Here is a 17,465-nt window from a genome sequence, read left to right as displayed (position 1 = left end):
GGGGGTAGGTCTAGATAAACTAGTGCTTCTCAAATTTCGCTGTGCGTAGAATCACCTGAGGATATTGTTTAAAATGTAGATTTTGGTTCAGCAGCTCTGAGGGGGTGGGGGTGGGAGCTAAGATCCTGCACTTCCAACAAGTTTCCAGAACGACCTGTTGCCGGCCTGTGTATCACACCTGGTAGCAAAAGTGTAGGTGGCATCCGGCAGGAGTCTCTTCCAGCTTTGCAACTGTAGTTTATAATTATGATCGTGGCCCGTTTTGCACATAAAGAAGGGATCAAGGACGCAGGTTCACTTGAGAGGAAAACCAGGACAACCAGGGTATTATGTCTCTAGACTTCCGTTGGATCTTGGTAAGGAAGGCTAGGACAAAACTGAAGGGTTGGGAGGGCGTTGGCTGCTGAAAAATGTTGGCCAAGGGGGATTTTCCTGAGGTGGTCCTCAGGACAGAGGCAATTTAAGAAGTGGAAGTAAAGACGCAGAGAGGCTTGAAGGAACTGAAAGTGGGAGGTTTCTTTTTGCTTAATTCTGGAAGGCATCATGGCATGGTAATGAAGAGTGAGAATTTTTGTGTGTGTGTGTGTGTGTGTGTGTGTGTGTGAGATCAACCAGGCATGGGCTGTTAGACCAGCTCTGCAGCTTAATGGCTGCCCTGGAGCAAATTGCTTAGTTTTTTCTTGACTTCATGCTCTCGTCTATAAAACGGGATAACAGTACTTCATTGGGCTTTGGGGAGAATTTAATGAGATAATGCATAAAATACATAGCACAAGGCTTCAGTGCACAGAAAGTGTTCACAAAAAATTATCCATTAAAACTCTCATTAGCATCATGATCATCACCATTATCATTAAGTTAGGAACACTGGAAGGCTGTTATCATCCCAATTCTATATATTTTCCTTTCTACAGCAGTGGTTCTCAAACTTCAGTGCACACCAGAATCAACTGGAGGGCTTGTTAAACACAGATTGCTGGGCTGCACCCCCAGAGACTCTGATTTAGTAACAAGGTCTTGGGTGGGACCCAAGATTCTACATTTCTAACAGGTCTGAAAACCACTGATATACAGAATTACTTCCTATAACCGGCATGATTAGGAAATGAAGAATCCCTGGCAAGTGAATTTTCCACATAAATGAAGCTGACCTCACACGAGATACTTTCTTATTTCTATCCATTTTTGATGAAAGTTTTTTAAGTATCATTTTTATTCTTATCTCTGTGAGCAAGGGCCCTTATATACAATTAAAATCATCAAGTAGTTCATCTGGATTTCAGAAGGGATGAGAAACTGTGGCCTTTGACTTATGAATGTAAAATGAACCTGAAGGAACAGTTCTAGATCCCTAAAAGAGATAGTGGTGATACTTACCAGTCAGCATGAGTTCCCTAAGAGTAAGTATCTCAGGCTAACCTTATTTTCTTGTTATGATTTCTAGATTGGCAAATTGGAGAAGGGATGCAAGTATAGAAATTGGACTAGCCAGGAATACCAGCCAATATCAATGTATTTTGAGATAGAAGGTGTCGTCCTGAGTAGATGTTTCTTGAAGAGTACCAGCCAATTCTATCTTTAGCCTTGTCTTACTCTTTCTCAATTTGATTGAAAAATTCTGAGTCAGAATATAACATATTACCATTCCCATGGGGGTTAAAACATAAGTGAGAAAACCATTTGACAGGAAAAATAAAGGGTTTGAAAGTCTGGCAGGGGAGGGGAGGGTAGACCATGAGTCCCCCCAACCCCCCAGTCCAGAAGTCTGTGGTTCTCTGATAGTCAGGATCACTTCTTATGGTAACTGTGGCATAACATCCAACATAGGTAGGTGACTGCCTTAGAGTTTTTGGTCTTTGTTGACAGGATGACAGCAAATGAACTCTAATTCCCAGTAACACACTCCTTGCTGCCCACCCAGTTTTTACCCCTTCACGTATGTTTTCTCTCTTCAACCTGTTCTTAGATTGTTCCTTCCACTCTACAGAGGTATGTGAAACCAGTAACAAGACTTGATAAGAAATGTAAATGCAAGGAGAGTAAGCCGATCAATGAAGAACATAAGTGACCATTTGTGGGGTTTGGCTTTAGGGTCTCAGAGGGTGTTTTCTATTAAGTGTATGTTCTAGAGGAATGAAATTTTCCAAACTTTGGCCTCCAGAGCTGTCCTATGTCACCATAAGAAGACTCAACCATGTTTTCAGTGATCATTCACATTTCAGAGCAAATTGTGTTCATTTTATTCAAAGGTGACTTCTGAAAACGTTGCTGCAAATGAACAGAATGTGAAATAGCGTAATGCTCTATATTCTGCTTGAAAATATTTGTTGTTCAATTAAATTCGGTTACAAGCTCAGTGTTAAGCCAACTGTCCTGTATCCATATATGTATACATACCCTGCATGCAATCCCCAATCTCTCATTTGCTATCGCCAAGGAGATAACTCCAAATGACAGATGGGAAAATGTTTTAATTAGAAAAGAGTTCAGAAAATAGGTAACTAACAAGGACCTACTGTATAGCACAGGGAACTCTACTCAATACTCCGTAATAACCTATATGGGAAAAGAATCTGAAAAAGAATGGATATATATGTATAGGTATAACTGATTCAGTTTGCTGTACACCTGAAACTAATGCAATATTGTAAATCAACTATACGCCAATAAAAATTTTTTTAAAAAAAGAAAGAAAAGAGTTCAGAGGAAACCTAAATAAATCATTCTCATTTTACTTCACTACTTTGTTCCACATCTGCTCTCCCTGGGTGGCACCCTAGTAGTGAGGACCTTCTTAACCGTACATCAGCTTTACTTGGTTGACTGTCTGATGGGCACTTACGTCCCTTAATCAGTGAATATTTTCAGTCAAGTCTAGGTTACGGTCTGACAGGTTTTTCATTTATCATTCCTAATGACCTGTAAGTATTTCACTGACTTGGGATTTTATTTCTGAGGTAAGCATTTTGCTGACTAGCCATGGGCCATGTAGGCATATTAACAACTCCCTGCTCATTTATCCTCATTGGGCAGCCGACCTTCACTGGGTAAACCACGTCCTTTTGGCTCTCATGATTTCATGGTGTTGGCAGTAGCAGTGAGTATGCATCACTTTCTCTAATCCACAACCTGAGAAAAAGAACCTTCGTTGTAGAGTCCTTTCAACTTGAGTAGGTTATTTATCTGCTGATGTATTGTGAAAAGATGAATTGCTTTATGTTGTAATGTTTCCACTGAGTAATGAGGTAGCATGTGAGCAAGGCAAGAGAAAGTATAGAATGATGAATTTAAATACACAGTTTCTGTATTGAGACATCTATAAAAGGGAACGAGGTGAGACTACAAGATATTTAGATCATTCTGGGGTGCTGTGTATTTCCCAGGTTATTAATTTCTTTTGCTACATTTTTAGGGACTTACTGTCAAACAAAAGAACTGCAGGTAATTCATAATTAGTGAATGTGCGTTTTTTAACTTTGCAGCAACGCTTGTAAAATCATCTCACTTCTTGGTACATTCATTTCTGTCTATTGGGCAGTTTGTGAGAAGTCTGATATTTAAACAGATTTTTTTAAATCTGTTTGTTGATTTTTTTTTCTTTTCCTCTATTTTGAGGAAAACATCAAGTTTTTGAGTCAACTAAACGGTTTTAGGATAGAAATGGATTAAATAATATGTTATTAATAAACTGCACATTTTCTCTGTTCTGTATCAGGTGCTGAAACGTGCCAGTAAGCAGTTTCTTAATCTAGAAAATCATTTTGGCAGCAAAGTTCAAATTTTCTGACAATACGGTAGAAGAATGGTTCTCAACTGGGGATGAGTTTGCTCCCTAGGGGACATTTGGCAAAGTCTGGAGACAGTTTTGATTGTCACATCCTGGGGAGGGGGCAGGGGAGGGCAGGATGAGGTGGATGGATGCACTGCTGGCATCTAGTGGGTAGAGGCCAAGGATGTTACCCAGCTCCCTGTCCAATGGGCACTTATGTAAACAAGTGCAAACCACAACGAAGGCTTACCCAGCCCAGAACATCGAGAGTGCTGAGATTGAAGAAACCTGGCCTGAAATCTTTTTAAAATATAAAGGCAAAGGAAAACTATTGAGAGAGTCTGAACTTTACATACTGGATCACGATCCTTTTCAAAGGTGAGAATGTAGCAACCCTGAAAGAGGAACTCAATCTAGGATATCAGAAGAAAGGAAACATTTGTTCCTTTGGGTTCCATATCTCATTAAGAAACACAAGTGTGTGAACCTTTCCATGACATTGAATCATGAAAACTTGTTCATTAGTTCCTACAAATCATCTTATTTGTTATTCCTAATTTTAAGATGCTGTAAAATCAGGATATGGCATCACCGTACACCAAGAAATTTGTTCTTCCCTTTTCTAATAGTGCATAAGCTGATGGTTAAAGATGGTCTTGAACTTGTGAAAGTATATCCTATCCTTCTTCTGCTTTTTATCCTGCTTATAGAGCACAGCATTTAAAACAGGGCGATAATTTAAAGCAGATGTTCTTCTAAATTATTTTTTGTTCAAATCCAGCAATATGATAAAAGAAAAAAAACTGGGAAACCTTGATGGGGCTTCAGGATAAAGGATTTTATATATTGCACAATGATTTGAGTGTTCTCTTCTTTTTCAGGACACATTCTGGTGGATTCTCTTGCCATTTCCTTCTACCTTACCTGTTGCGTTACCCTGATTCACTCTTGGTTTCTCATAGCATATGTTATATATATATTCTACTATGCCTATGATAGTCTTTCCTTAACATTTCTTCCCACTGGCCACTACCATATATTATAAAACCCTTTCTTATAGCTTAGAGGTTAAGCAAATTATTTTAGGTAGTTTCTTACAAGTCTCAGTTTTCTCATCTGTAAAATGGGAATAGTACTACTATCTCTCTAAGAGGGTTGTTGTGTATAATAAGTGAAGCTTAGAAGGTGTCGGGCACATAATAGAGGCTCATTAAATAATAGCCATTATTCCTTTTTGAAAAAAAAATCGGAGCAGGATTTGAAACCGTATATTCATTAAATATTTACTAAGCATTTTCTATGGGTTTGGTCCTATGTTAGGTGCTTGGGATAATTCAGAAAACAAAACACAAAACTTGAAAACCCTGCTGTCATGGAACTTACACACATATACATGCAAAAGCAAACATATACGTACATGTAAGAAAACATGCGCGCACCACGATAATATAAACATTCTGTGACTCTTCCCTTACTTATTTCAGAACTTAATTGAGAGTAAACATTCTTCCTCCAATTGGCCAAAATCGAACGGCGAAGAGCAATCACAGAATTTGAAAGAAACGCTTTCCTTTCGAATACCGTTTCTTTCAGGTTTTAAACAAAATAAACGTGTATTTAAAAAATATATGAAGTTGGCCTGTCTTGAGAAGAAAATCACACAAAATGGCAATTGGTACAAAACCAATGGGGAAGGAGGGAATCGACTATTTAGATACTGTTTCAATTGCTCCAAGAATGATTGAAGAAGAAATGTATCCACAGAAGATTTACTTATTGCTTTTGAAGGTGGAAATAAACAATTCATAGACTGCAGACAGACCAAGTGAATGACAGTGCAACACAGTTTCTAAAACACACAAAAAAGGGTATAAAATCTCATCCAAGAATCCATGAGCCTTCCACGACTCATGGTAGAAGCTCTTTTCTTCTGCCTCAGGGCTTTCCCCACGTCCTTTCACCTTGCGGTCTCCTACCTATCCCTCAGCACTTAGCTGAAATGTCCCTCTCAGAGAAGCCTTCCCCGGCCAGCCTGGCTAAACTAAGTGCCTTCACCCATCGTCCTTCTTTATGCCACCGTCTGTTTTTCTATGCCTATCTATCTATATGTCTATCTATGTATCTATCTATCTTTGTATCTATCTATTTATCTATCTGGATATATTTTTAAAAGTCCACTTGACTCAAAGTTCCACAAATGGAAGGATTATCTTACTTTGTCCACTGTGATCTTTCAAGAGCCCAGCACCTGATCCCAGCTTTGCCCTCAATGAATGTTTATGGAGGAGATAAAAACTACACACTCAAGGTGTATTGACTGCTGTCGGTGAAAATAATCAATAAACACTCTATAATAAAAATAGAAAAGAGTTTTATTTGAGCCGAACTAAGGACTATAGCCCAGAAGACAGCCTCTCAGATTACTCTGAGGAACCACTCCAGAGAAACATCATTTTCAGCACAGTGTTATATCTTGTCAGAACAAAGAACATCAAAGAAGTCAGGGAGACATTCCTTCAAGGTTTCAAAAAAACAGACCAGCACATAAACAGCCAATCAGTATGGCCTTAGCACCTGGGAAGGGAAGCTTATCACTGAAGGGGTTACCAGCACTGGCATCCCAGGAAGGGAGGCATTTCATGGGCATTCTTCACTTCTGGCCCATGCACCCTTTTCTTTTATAATTAAAGCAGATGTCCAATTATGTTTGATAGGCCACAAACAGGGTGTTTTAGGTAGCATAAAACTCAAGTTAACTTGTGCATAAGCCAGAATGACTTTCCCATAACTCAATATGTGAACATTCTTTCATCACTGCCAAGAGCGCTGAGATTGTCAAAGCATGCTTCCTACCATTTGCTGTGATAAGGTGAACACACGCTACCACTTTGTGCTGTGTGCAAATACATTGCATTATTTGGCCTCGGTCATTTTTTCCTGTGTATGCATGTGGCATAAAAGGAAGGTGAATTCCAACCTACAGTATGTGGCACAGTTATGCCAAGACTATGCCACTCCACACCGTGACCTTTGCTCTTGGCTTTTGGTATCAATCTCTGAAGCCATGTGGGAAAACTTTGTCTAGTCTTGATACAGAAAAATTCCTGGCATGATGCCCTAAGCCGAGCAAAGAACCAGGGATAGGTGAGGAGGGCCCTTTGAAGTTGTTGCTCAATTACAAGAGGAGAAGAAAAGGGACCTGTGATTGTTCTCATTCAAAACTTCTCTAGCCAGATGTCTGGCTCTGTGCCTCTGAATATCAGCCGTTTGCCGTAGTTACATCCTAGCAGAGTGACATTGCTAATCCTCCCCTCGACGGGCAGAGTCTGTTTTTCCTTCCCTCCAATCCAAATTGAACAAAGGACTCACTTTGGCTGATGGAACTTTAGCAAATGTGACATAAGCAGAGACTCAAGAAGTGCTGTGCTTTGGGGTTTGCTCTCTTGCTGGTCTTTGGGCCCTGAGACCACCGTGTGCAGGAGATGAAAGACCACTAGGAACAAGGCTGATCCATTATACCCAAGGGCCGCCCAGGCTGACCAGGCTGCCAACCACCAGACATGTAAGTGAGATGACCATAGATCATCCAACCCCAAATTAAGGAACTGCCCAGATAACCCACCGAATCATGAAAAATAATAAATGATGTTTTTTAAAGTCATTAACAATGGGGTGGCTTGTTACACAGCAGGAGCTAATTGATACAGTCAACTCACCAGTGACATATTACTGTGTGACTGACCAAGGAGGCATGTCTGATGACCATAACTGAGAGGTTGGTAGAGTTTGTTGAACTCACTAGTGCCTTGAGATTGTCCAAAGAATAAAAAAGGGACTTACTGATGCAAAGTTTGGGAATCACTGCATTCTAAAGCATTTTCCACTTAGAGATTTGCAAAATAAATTAGTACATTAAATATTCTGAGGAATCATGCAGTTAAAAAAAAAAAAAGCTGCTAAAAGATGTTTTAAAGTCTCCTCACTGTCCAAACTTTTATGACCTCTTAGCATTATCGTTGTTGACATCCTACTCTGAACAGAATAGTCAGGGGACTGGACAAGAAGTGTGAGATCTGGGTTATGGTTCAAGACATAGTATTTACAAACTGTAGAGTGTCTTTAGTGAATCTAACTTGGTAGAATTACGTAAAATGAAAGGTATAATTCCTGCCCTGAGTCCCTTCTAGGTCCTTATCCACCTGTTCATGTCACTTGGGATGGAAATTTAGATGATGCACTGACACTTTGCACTCTGTACCATATTCTTTTCTTTTCTTTTAATTTTTTGTCCACGCCGCATGGCATGTGGGATCTTAGTTCCCCAACCAGGGATCAAACCCGCGCCCTCTGCATTGGAAGTGTGGAGTCTTAACCACTGGACCACCAGGGAATTCCTCATACCGTATTCTGTTCTGATGCCAACACTGAAGTGACAAATCATTCATTTCAAAGTCTTTTTTGAGGTCCTGCTGTGTGTCAGATACTATTCTGAGTGCTGGGGATACATTAGTGACCAATTCTCTCTATGAGAGCTTGATTCTAGAAGAGGAAGTGGACATGAAATCTGGAAAGAAATAGCTAATATAACGTCAGATGGGAATAAGGACTTTGCGAAGCAAAACCAAGAAAGGGCTAGAGCATTGTTCTTAAACTTCAGCTTGCATCAGAATCACCTGAGGATTTCTTAAGATCCAGACTTCTTGGCCACATCCCCTGGGTTTCTGATTCAGTAGTTCTCAAATGGGGTCTGAGAATTTTCATTTCTAACAAATTCCCAGGTGATGCTGATGTTGCAAGAAAGGAAAGGTCAGGAAAGGCCCGTCAGAGACTTCCCTGAAGTGAGAGAAGAAACCACGGAGAGGTTTGGGAAGAGAATTTTAGGTGGAGGGCATAGCACAACACGTGCATAGGCCCTGAGGCAGAACTGAGCTTGTTATGCTGGAGGAATAGCAAGGACTAATTTTCCTAATGTCCACAGGTCCTTCACAGGCCTGCTAGGCCCAATGCAATTGAGCTTTCAGCTGAATTATTGATAAAACTCACATTTAGAAATACTTAATAGGAAAAAAAGGAGCTTTAGGACTTGAGGAGTTTAGGTTATATAATATGCCAAAACAAGAAGAGGAAACTGCTCACGTGTCATGTTTCACTTGTATAGGTCCACTGGTTTCAGTTTGGACACCAGAACTGGGTATCACTTAAACTCTCAAAGTCCCCACGTCCTTGCCTCTGGCTTGCCGAAAAGGTCTGTGATTTTTCAGGACAAGACTTATCTCAACATGGCTCCCTCTGTATTTGTGGGTTTCCCCAGACAACAGTGCAGACGATGGTGCATTCCGTTATTTAGAATGCTCTACATTTGGGAGAAGTTTTTCATACTCTTTATCTCATTAGAGCCTCACAATTCAATTTCACGCAGGAACTATCATTCCCATGCTACAGATGAGAAAACTGAGGCTTGGAGAAGCCAAGACTCAGAACCATTTCTTTCTTTACTCTTCCTATGGTCTTCTTTCTCAATGGCAAACTGATTGTGCAAGCTGTGACACGTACAAGGTAAGTAGTGGAGTAGGGCTGGGTGGGGGGACGGGGGCCAAGCCCATGACCTTCCCACCACTGCCTTTCTTGAGGACATTTGGTCTCAGGTCTCTGCCTACCACTCGTGTGCAGTTTTTCATCATCATCGTCCATGATAAAAAGGAGGACTAGGGACGTCCCTGGTGGCGCAGTGGTTAAGAATCCGCCTGCCAATGCAGGGGACATGGATTCGAGCCCTGGTCCAGGAAGATCCCACGTGCCGTGGAGCAACTGAGCCCGTGAGCCACAACTACTGAGCCCGCGAGCCACAACTACTGAGCCCGCTCACCTAGAGCCTGTGCTCTGCAACAAGAGGAGCCACCGCAGTGAGAAGCCCGTGCACTGCAACGAAGAGTAGCCCCCGCTCGTCGCAACTAGAGAAAGCCCGTGGGCAGCAATGAAGACCCAAGGCAGCCAAAAATAAATGTTAATTAAAAAAAAAATTTTTTTAACAGAAAAAAGTAAATAAAAAGGAGGACTAAATTTCACTGAGCACCCAAGATCCAGGCACCTTGATTCAACATGTTTAAAGTGAGATTTTAGTTAATCCCCTTGGCAACGAGGATTTTTTCCATCTTGTAGGTGAAAATAACTGAGGCTCAAGGAAGTTAACTAATGGGTCTGAGGGCAACAATGTGAGTGGCTCCGCATCACTTCTCACGACTGGTCTTTCCTCTAACCTCAATAGCCACAAAGGCTTCTTTCAAACACTCCACTGAAGCCCCAAGGAAGAACCAAGAAGTGGGTACACACTTCTTGGTAGGAATGAGACACCTCCTGGTAGAACTGTTTCGTGGCAGTCAACCCAACAAGTCATTCTTTTTATGCTCAGAGGTAAAAGGGGTTAAAAAATTAACCTAGAGGGAATGACCACCACCTCCTTTAAAAAACTCAGATGTCCTCATATGAAGAACTATACTTCATCATTATCTTTGTCATTATTATTTCTTTATTTATTAAGACTTTATTTTTTAGAGTAGTTTTAGGTTCACAACAAAACTGAGGGGGAGGGCTTCCCTGGTGGCGCAGTGGTTGAGAATCTGCCTGCCAATGCAGGGGACACGGGTTCGAGCCCTGGTCTGGGAAGATCCCACATGCCGCGGAGCAACTAGGCCCGTGAGCCACAACTACTGAGCCTACGTGTCTGGAGCCTGTGCTCCGCAACAAGAGAGGCCGCGATAGTGAGAGGCCTGCACACCGCGATGAAGAGTGGCCCCCACTTGCCGCAACTGGAGAAAGCCCTCGCACAGAAACGAAGACCCAACACAGCCAAAAATAAAAAAAATATTAAAAAAATAAAATTAAAAAAAAAAAAAAAAAAAAAAACCTGAGGGGGAGGTACAGACATTTCCCATATACCAACAGCCTCTTACACAGGCATGGCCTCCTCCATTGTCAACATCCCCCATCAGAGTGGTACATGTGTTATAATCAATGGACCTTCACTGACACAACATAATTACCCAAAGTCCACAGTTTACATGATGGTTCACTCTTGGTGTTGTATGTTCTATGGGTTTGGACAAATGTATAACGACATGTATCCATCATTATAGTATCATACAGAGGAGTTTCACTGCCCTACAAGTCCGCTGTGCTCCACCTGTTCATCCCTCTCCCAACTGCCAACCCCTGGCAACCACTGATCTTTTTACTGCCTCCATAGTTTTGCCTTTTCCAGAATGTCATACAGTTGGAATTTTACAGTAAGTAGCCTTTTCAGGTTGGCTTCTTTCACTTACGAATACGCACTTAATGTTTCTCCAAGTCTTTTTCTGGCTTGGTAGCTCATTTCTTTTCAGTGCTGAATACTATTCCATTGTCTGGATGTACCACAGTTTATCTTTTTCCCTACTGAAGGCCATCTTGGTTACTTCCAAATTTTGGCAGTTATGAATAAAGCTGCTATAAACAATTGTGTGCAGGTTCTTGTGTGAACATAAGCTTTCAGCTTCTTTGGGTGAATACCAAGGAGCACGATTGCTGGATCATATCTTAAGAGTATGTTTAGTTTTGTAAGAAACCGCCAAACTATCTTCCAAAGTGCCTGTACCATTTTGCATTTCCATCAGCAATGAATGAGCGTTCTGTTTGCTCCACATCCTTGTCAGCATTTGATGTTGTCAGTGTTCTGGATTTTGGCCATTCTAATAGGTGTGTCATCTTTGTTTTAATTTGCATTTCCCTGACGTAAGATGTGGAGCATCTTTTCATATGTTTATTTTCCATCTGTTTTACTTCTTTGGTGAGACGTCTGTTAAGGTCTTTGGCCCATTTTCTAATTGGGTTGTTCATTTTCTTCTTGTTGAGTTTTAAGACCTCTTTGTATATTTTGAATAACAGTCCTTTATCAGATATGTCTTTTGCAAACATTTTCGTCCAGTCTGTAGCTTGTCTTCTCATTCTCTTGACATTGTCTTTGGCAGACCAACAGTTTTTACTTTTAATGAAGTTCAGCTTATCAAGTCTTTCTTTTGTGAATTGTGCCTTTGGTGTTATAAAAAGTTATGGGCATACCCATGGTTATTTAGGCTTTCTCCTGTTATATTTTGGAGTTTTATAATTTTGCATTCTACATTTAGATTTATGATCCACTTCAAGTTAATTTTTGTGAAGGGTGTAAGGTTTGTGTCTAGCTTCATTCTTTTGAATGTGGATGTCCAGTTGTTCTATCACCTTTTGTTGAAGAGACTATCTTTGCTCCGTTCTACTGCTCTTGCTACTTTGTCAAAGGTCAGTTGATTATATTTATGGGGATTTATTTCTGGGCTCTCTATTCTGTTCAGTTGATCTATTTGTCCATATTTTTGCCAATACCACTGCCCTGACTACTGTAGCTCACTAGAGTCTTGATATTGGGTAATGTCAGTTCTCCGCCTTTCTTCTATTCCTTCAATATTTTGTTGGCTATTCTGGGTCTTTTGCCTCTCCATATGAACTTTAGAATTAGTTTGTCATTATCTGCAAAATGACAGCTGGAATTTTGATTGGAGTCGCATCGAATCTACAGATCAAATTGGGAAGAACTGACATCTTGGCAACATTGAGTCTTCCCATCCATCAGCATGGACCATCTCTCCATTTATTTAGTTATCTGATTTTGTTCATCATCATCGTTTTTTAATGTCATGAACAAGTGCAAGAATGAGTAAGAATCACTGAAAGAAATGCCAGAAAAGAACATTTGATGATCTGAATTTTTAGATTCTCTTGCCATTAATTAATTAAATCCAAAAGTGATGCCAAATTCAACCTGTAGTTTATCCAAACAAACAAATAAATAAAGCTCATCTATAACAAATAGATGACAAACAAATAAAGCTTCCTGTCATTCAACTTACATATCTAATGGAAAATGCTGTTAAAATGACCGGGATAACAAAGAAACTGCTTTCCTTTCTTCCCAATAGACACTGCTCCCATAAAGTGGAGAATAATATCAGATTCTGCTTTAAAAAATTAAATTTCCCAGGTTCTTAGTTTAGTTAATGAGTGCAAAAATACTGTTAAGAAAGAGTAAGGAGCTTTCCATAAAATAAAGGTATTTCTCTGATCCTTAAATGGGAATGAAATTGCATTCACTTTAAGAAATTAAGAGCTGGGAGGGATTTTAGGAATTACTTAGTCCAATCCCTTGCATTTATTTATGTGAATGGAATGACCAGAAAAGAAATGAGTAGGTCAGGATAATACAAGTAATTGTGACTATGGCTCAGATCAGATCAGCTCAGTGCCAAATCCAGCATTTGGAGATTTCTGGATGACTGTATTTTCACCCATTGGAAAAAAATTTCCAGGCATTCTAGAAACTGGATACGTTGGTTGCAGTTAGGAAATGCTATGGAAAAAAACATTCACAAAAATATTTTTTCAAAGAACTGAGTCATTTCTCTCAAAATACCATCATTAAAGGCTAGAACTTGTAGATCAGCAAAGGAGTCTGACACCAGAAGATATTATTTCTGCAAGTCTGAATTCAACCATGTATCTGGTTTGTGCTCAGTCTTTGCCAAGATAAGAGCATCCCTCCTCTTTCAGAGAATTTACATCCTGTTCAATGACTTGAAGCCCCACAAGGGGAGGGATTTGTCTACCCTGCTCTCTTCTCTCTCCAGAGCCTATAATAGTGCCAGCCCAGGGGTAGGCAGCTTGGAAACACTGTTACAAATTTCTGTTGCGTTAATTAATTTATAAAGAAGTATCTTCAAGAAAAGCTTTTTGCCTTTGGCATTTTTCTAAGTTTTCCAAGATCATCAATTTATTTTTTTTCCAAAATAAGAGATCATCCTCACTGACCACCTGCTTTGTGCCAAACTCTGTGTACAGCATATCCATCTACTGTCGTAGTTATTCCTCACACCATCCCTAGAAGCAGGCATGATTACCTTCCCCATTCTTATAGATAAGGAAGCTGAGACGCAGAGAAGCTAAGTTACCTACCCAAAGTGGTCAGAAAAGACACAGACCTGGAGCTCAAATCCTTAGCCAGCCATTACTTGGCATGACCACAGTAGAAGGTTTTGTTCTAAATCTGCATAAATGGTAATTCAGGTCTTTCTTATTTTCTCTGCCAATTCTGGATTCAATTGTTTGCTCCAAGTGTATCATCTCTAGATGCTCAATATCTGTTCTGCAGTGCATCTGTAGCAGCTGTGTGACTAATATTTTACACAATGCTTTGTAAATTTGGGATGAGGCAGGTTTATTGCAAAGTGCTATGATACATGGAAATAGGAAGTGTCTTTAAGACCTGTATTGTCCTCAATTTGAGAATCTCATTTAAACTGACAAAGACAAGTAAATTCGAAGTTACGATGGTCACTCAGGGATTTTAAGAATCTGGAAATAGCCCGTAATCCTAAGCATTATATGTGTTATTGTTTATAGATGAATTAGTTTATTCCATGAAAATGAGTAAGATTCACTTTATTCCCTTCCTAAATAGAAATAATATTTTCACAAATTACATTTCCACTTTCAATGCGTATAAACATAACTCCAAAAAAGAAGTACGCTTAATTGACATGTTTTGGGAAGATGTGTCTTGAACCACTAGATTTCTCCTGTGACTGACACAGAATTTAACAACGTACTATATTTTTGTGTGCTCACAATGTACATAGATTACTATAGTCCACTTAGCAATTACTCAGCTCATCTTAAACTGATCTTTCAGACCGCTGAAAATCAAGATTTAATTTAGAAGTGTTTTGGTATTCTTACCTTCCTTTCCCCATTCACTTTTTTCCAAATGCACTTTAATTAATCAGCATCTTCATTTCTACATAGGCTTTTAGTCTGTGGCTTAGTTCATAAGAATTGATCGGTGGCTGCAAACAGAACTTGTAATTGCTACATAAGCCAATACTAGTTTTGAATATTCATTATTTTGAACACTTTCATACTTGTGTTAAGGATAATATTTATTCACTCAATGTAGACCTCACATGACTTTATTTGAATATTTTATTTGTGACAACTGTAAGAATGAACAGAAGTCAGCAAATGCTAATTGCCCATCTCCTAGTTGCTTATAACTGTGCTAGTACCTCAGAGAGCCTTAATAGAATGATTAAGAAATGATATATGACCAGCAATTCCACTCCTAAGTGGAATATTCCACTCCTAAGTGGAATATTCCCAAGAGATATGAGTGCATGTATCCATAAAAAGAATTGTTCAAACATAGCTGCTTTATTTGTAATAGTCCCAAACTGGAAACAACCCAAATGTCCATCAATCATAGAATGAATAAACAAGTTGTGGTATATTTATATGATTAAATATCAAATAGAAATGAAAAATAGAAAACCTTTCTAATCCACTCAATAACATGGATTGATCTCAAAAACATTACACTGAGTAAAAGAAACCAGATATAAGAGTGTGATTCTCTTTGTATGGGGTCCAAGAACCAGTGAAGTTTATAACCAATGATAGCAGTCAAAATAGCGTTTCCTCCAGAAGGTAGTGGTTGTCAAGAGAGAAAAGATACAGGAATTTCCCTGGTGGTGCAGTGGTTAAGAATCCACCTGCCAACACAGGGGACACGGGTTCGAGCTCTGGTCTGGGAAGATCCCACATGCCATGGAGCAACTAAGCCCGTGCGCCATAGCTACCGGGCCTGCGCTCTAGAGCCCACGAGCCACAACTACTGAAGCCCGCGTGCCTAGAGCCAGTGCTCTGCAACAAGAGAAGCCACCGCAATGAGAAGCCCGCTCACCGCAACTAGAGAAAGCCCACGTGCAGCAACAAAGACCCAAATGCAGCCAAATAAATAAATAAATAAAAATGTTTAAAAAAGAAAGAAAAGATACAGAGAAACTTTCTGGCTTGCTGGAAATGTTTTCAATCTTGTCTGGGTGGTGACTACACAAGGGTATAAACATATAAAAATTCATCAAACTGAACACTGAGGATCTGTCTATCTTACTATTATGTAAATTTCATTTCAATTAAAAAATCACCACGGAACTTCTTTATAACACAGCATTTTGTTTTAGAGCTTTATGCATGTTGATATGCCTAGGCCTGTTTCATTATTTGAACTATATCTGTTTAAAGCAAAGACGGTTTATGCTCTGGTGGAATTTGGTTTGGCGGATGGGTGTGTTAGGATAACACTAGCTACTGCAACAAAAAAACTTTCACATTTCAGCGGCTTCACACAACAGAAGTCGATGCTTCAAACACTGTCCAGGCCAGTGTGGATGTTCTCGGACTTTTCCATATGGTGATAAAGGGACCCAGGCTCCTTCCAGCTTGTGGCGCATGACTTCCTGCCCAGGAGCCTCAGAATCTTCTACCTCCCATTGGAAAACAGGGGAGCGAATGTAATTAGGGCATTTTCTAGGTTACTACCTGGTGACATGCATGTTTTATTTAGGCCTCTTCTGATTGTCCCAGGGCACAACAGCCCCTTAAGTGAGGAGCTAGAGGGACATTTCGTGACTCCCAGGACCAGCTCACATTTTCTGGATCCACCACTTCCTCTCCTGCATACACGAAGCACGAGGGGCTGGTTCAGAGCAGACTTGTCCACTAGAGCCTGGGCCTGAGCTTGAGCAAATTATTTATCTTCCTATGTCTTAGTTTCCACATCTGAAAAATGGAGTGCATAACAATACTGCTTCACAGAGCTCCTGGGCAAACTTTAAAAAAGATGTGAAGTATTTAGGACAATATCGGGAACACAATACAAGTTTAATAAATGTCAGCTGTATTGTATACTCCTTGCTATAACTAGCTATGCCAGAATGTCTACTTACCCTTCCACATGTCCTAGGCTTCTACCATGACAAAGAATCAACTTCTTTCCCCCAGCCAGCTTCACGGGCATGGATTTGTACAGTCACATGGGGCCCCATGCTTGGGGCCTGGCACTTAGCTTAACACTCTGTTTTTACCATCTTGAAATTGCTAGTAATTTTATCTTTGAACTTGCGTTTTGTAAGTGAAGTCTGGAGCAGAGGAAATCCACACAATATACGTGTCCATTGTGTTCTTCCCTGCTCGACTCACATCTGGCATGCTTGATGCCCCTTGAACACAGAATTCTGATGACTCCACGATGTCTGGGAGGTGAGCAAAACTCAAATCAGGTACAGGGTAAGCATGTTACATCAACAACTAAGTGGGACAACCCCAAGAGGCCATGCTTTCCATTCCAACCAGAACGTGCTTTGAATGCAAAAGAAAGACAACAACCAAGGAACCCTATCATGTCCTTTCTTACTTGTTTTCCTTCCCTGTATTAGCTAACCATTTACTCTGAAATGAAGACATAGAAGGAAAGGGCAACCCATAGTTCCTCTTCCTTTCAGTTCTTCCTTATTCATCAGCAAGTCAAAGATAGAGTGTGGGTAGAATGGGTACGTATCAAGAAGCCAAGACGTGGAAGCAACCTAAGTGTCCATCAACAGATGAATGGATAAAGAAGATGTGGTACATATATACAATGGAATACTACTCAGCCATATAAAAGAATGAAATAATGCCATTTGCAGCAACATGGATGATCCTAGAGATTATCATACTAAGTGAAGTAAGCCAGATAAAGACAAATATCATATGATATCACTTATCTGTGGAATCTAAAAAATAATACAAATGAACTTAT

This window comes from Eubalaena glacialis, chromosome 6 (assembly GCF_028564815.1).
Source record: "Eubalaena glacialis isolate mEubGla1 chromosome 6, mEubGla1.1.hap2.+ XY, whole genome shotgun sequence".
Taxonomy (NCBI): Eukaryota; Metazoa; Chordata; class Mammalia; order Artiodactyla; family Balaenidae; genus Eubalaena; species Eubalaena glacialis.
This window is presented reverse-complemented; position numbering follows the sequence as displayed.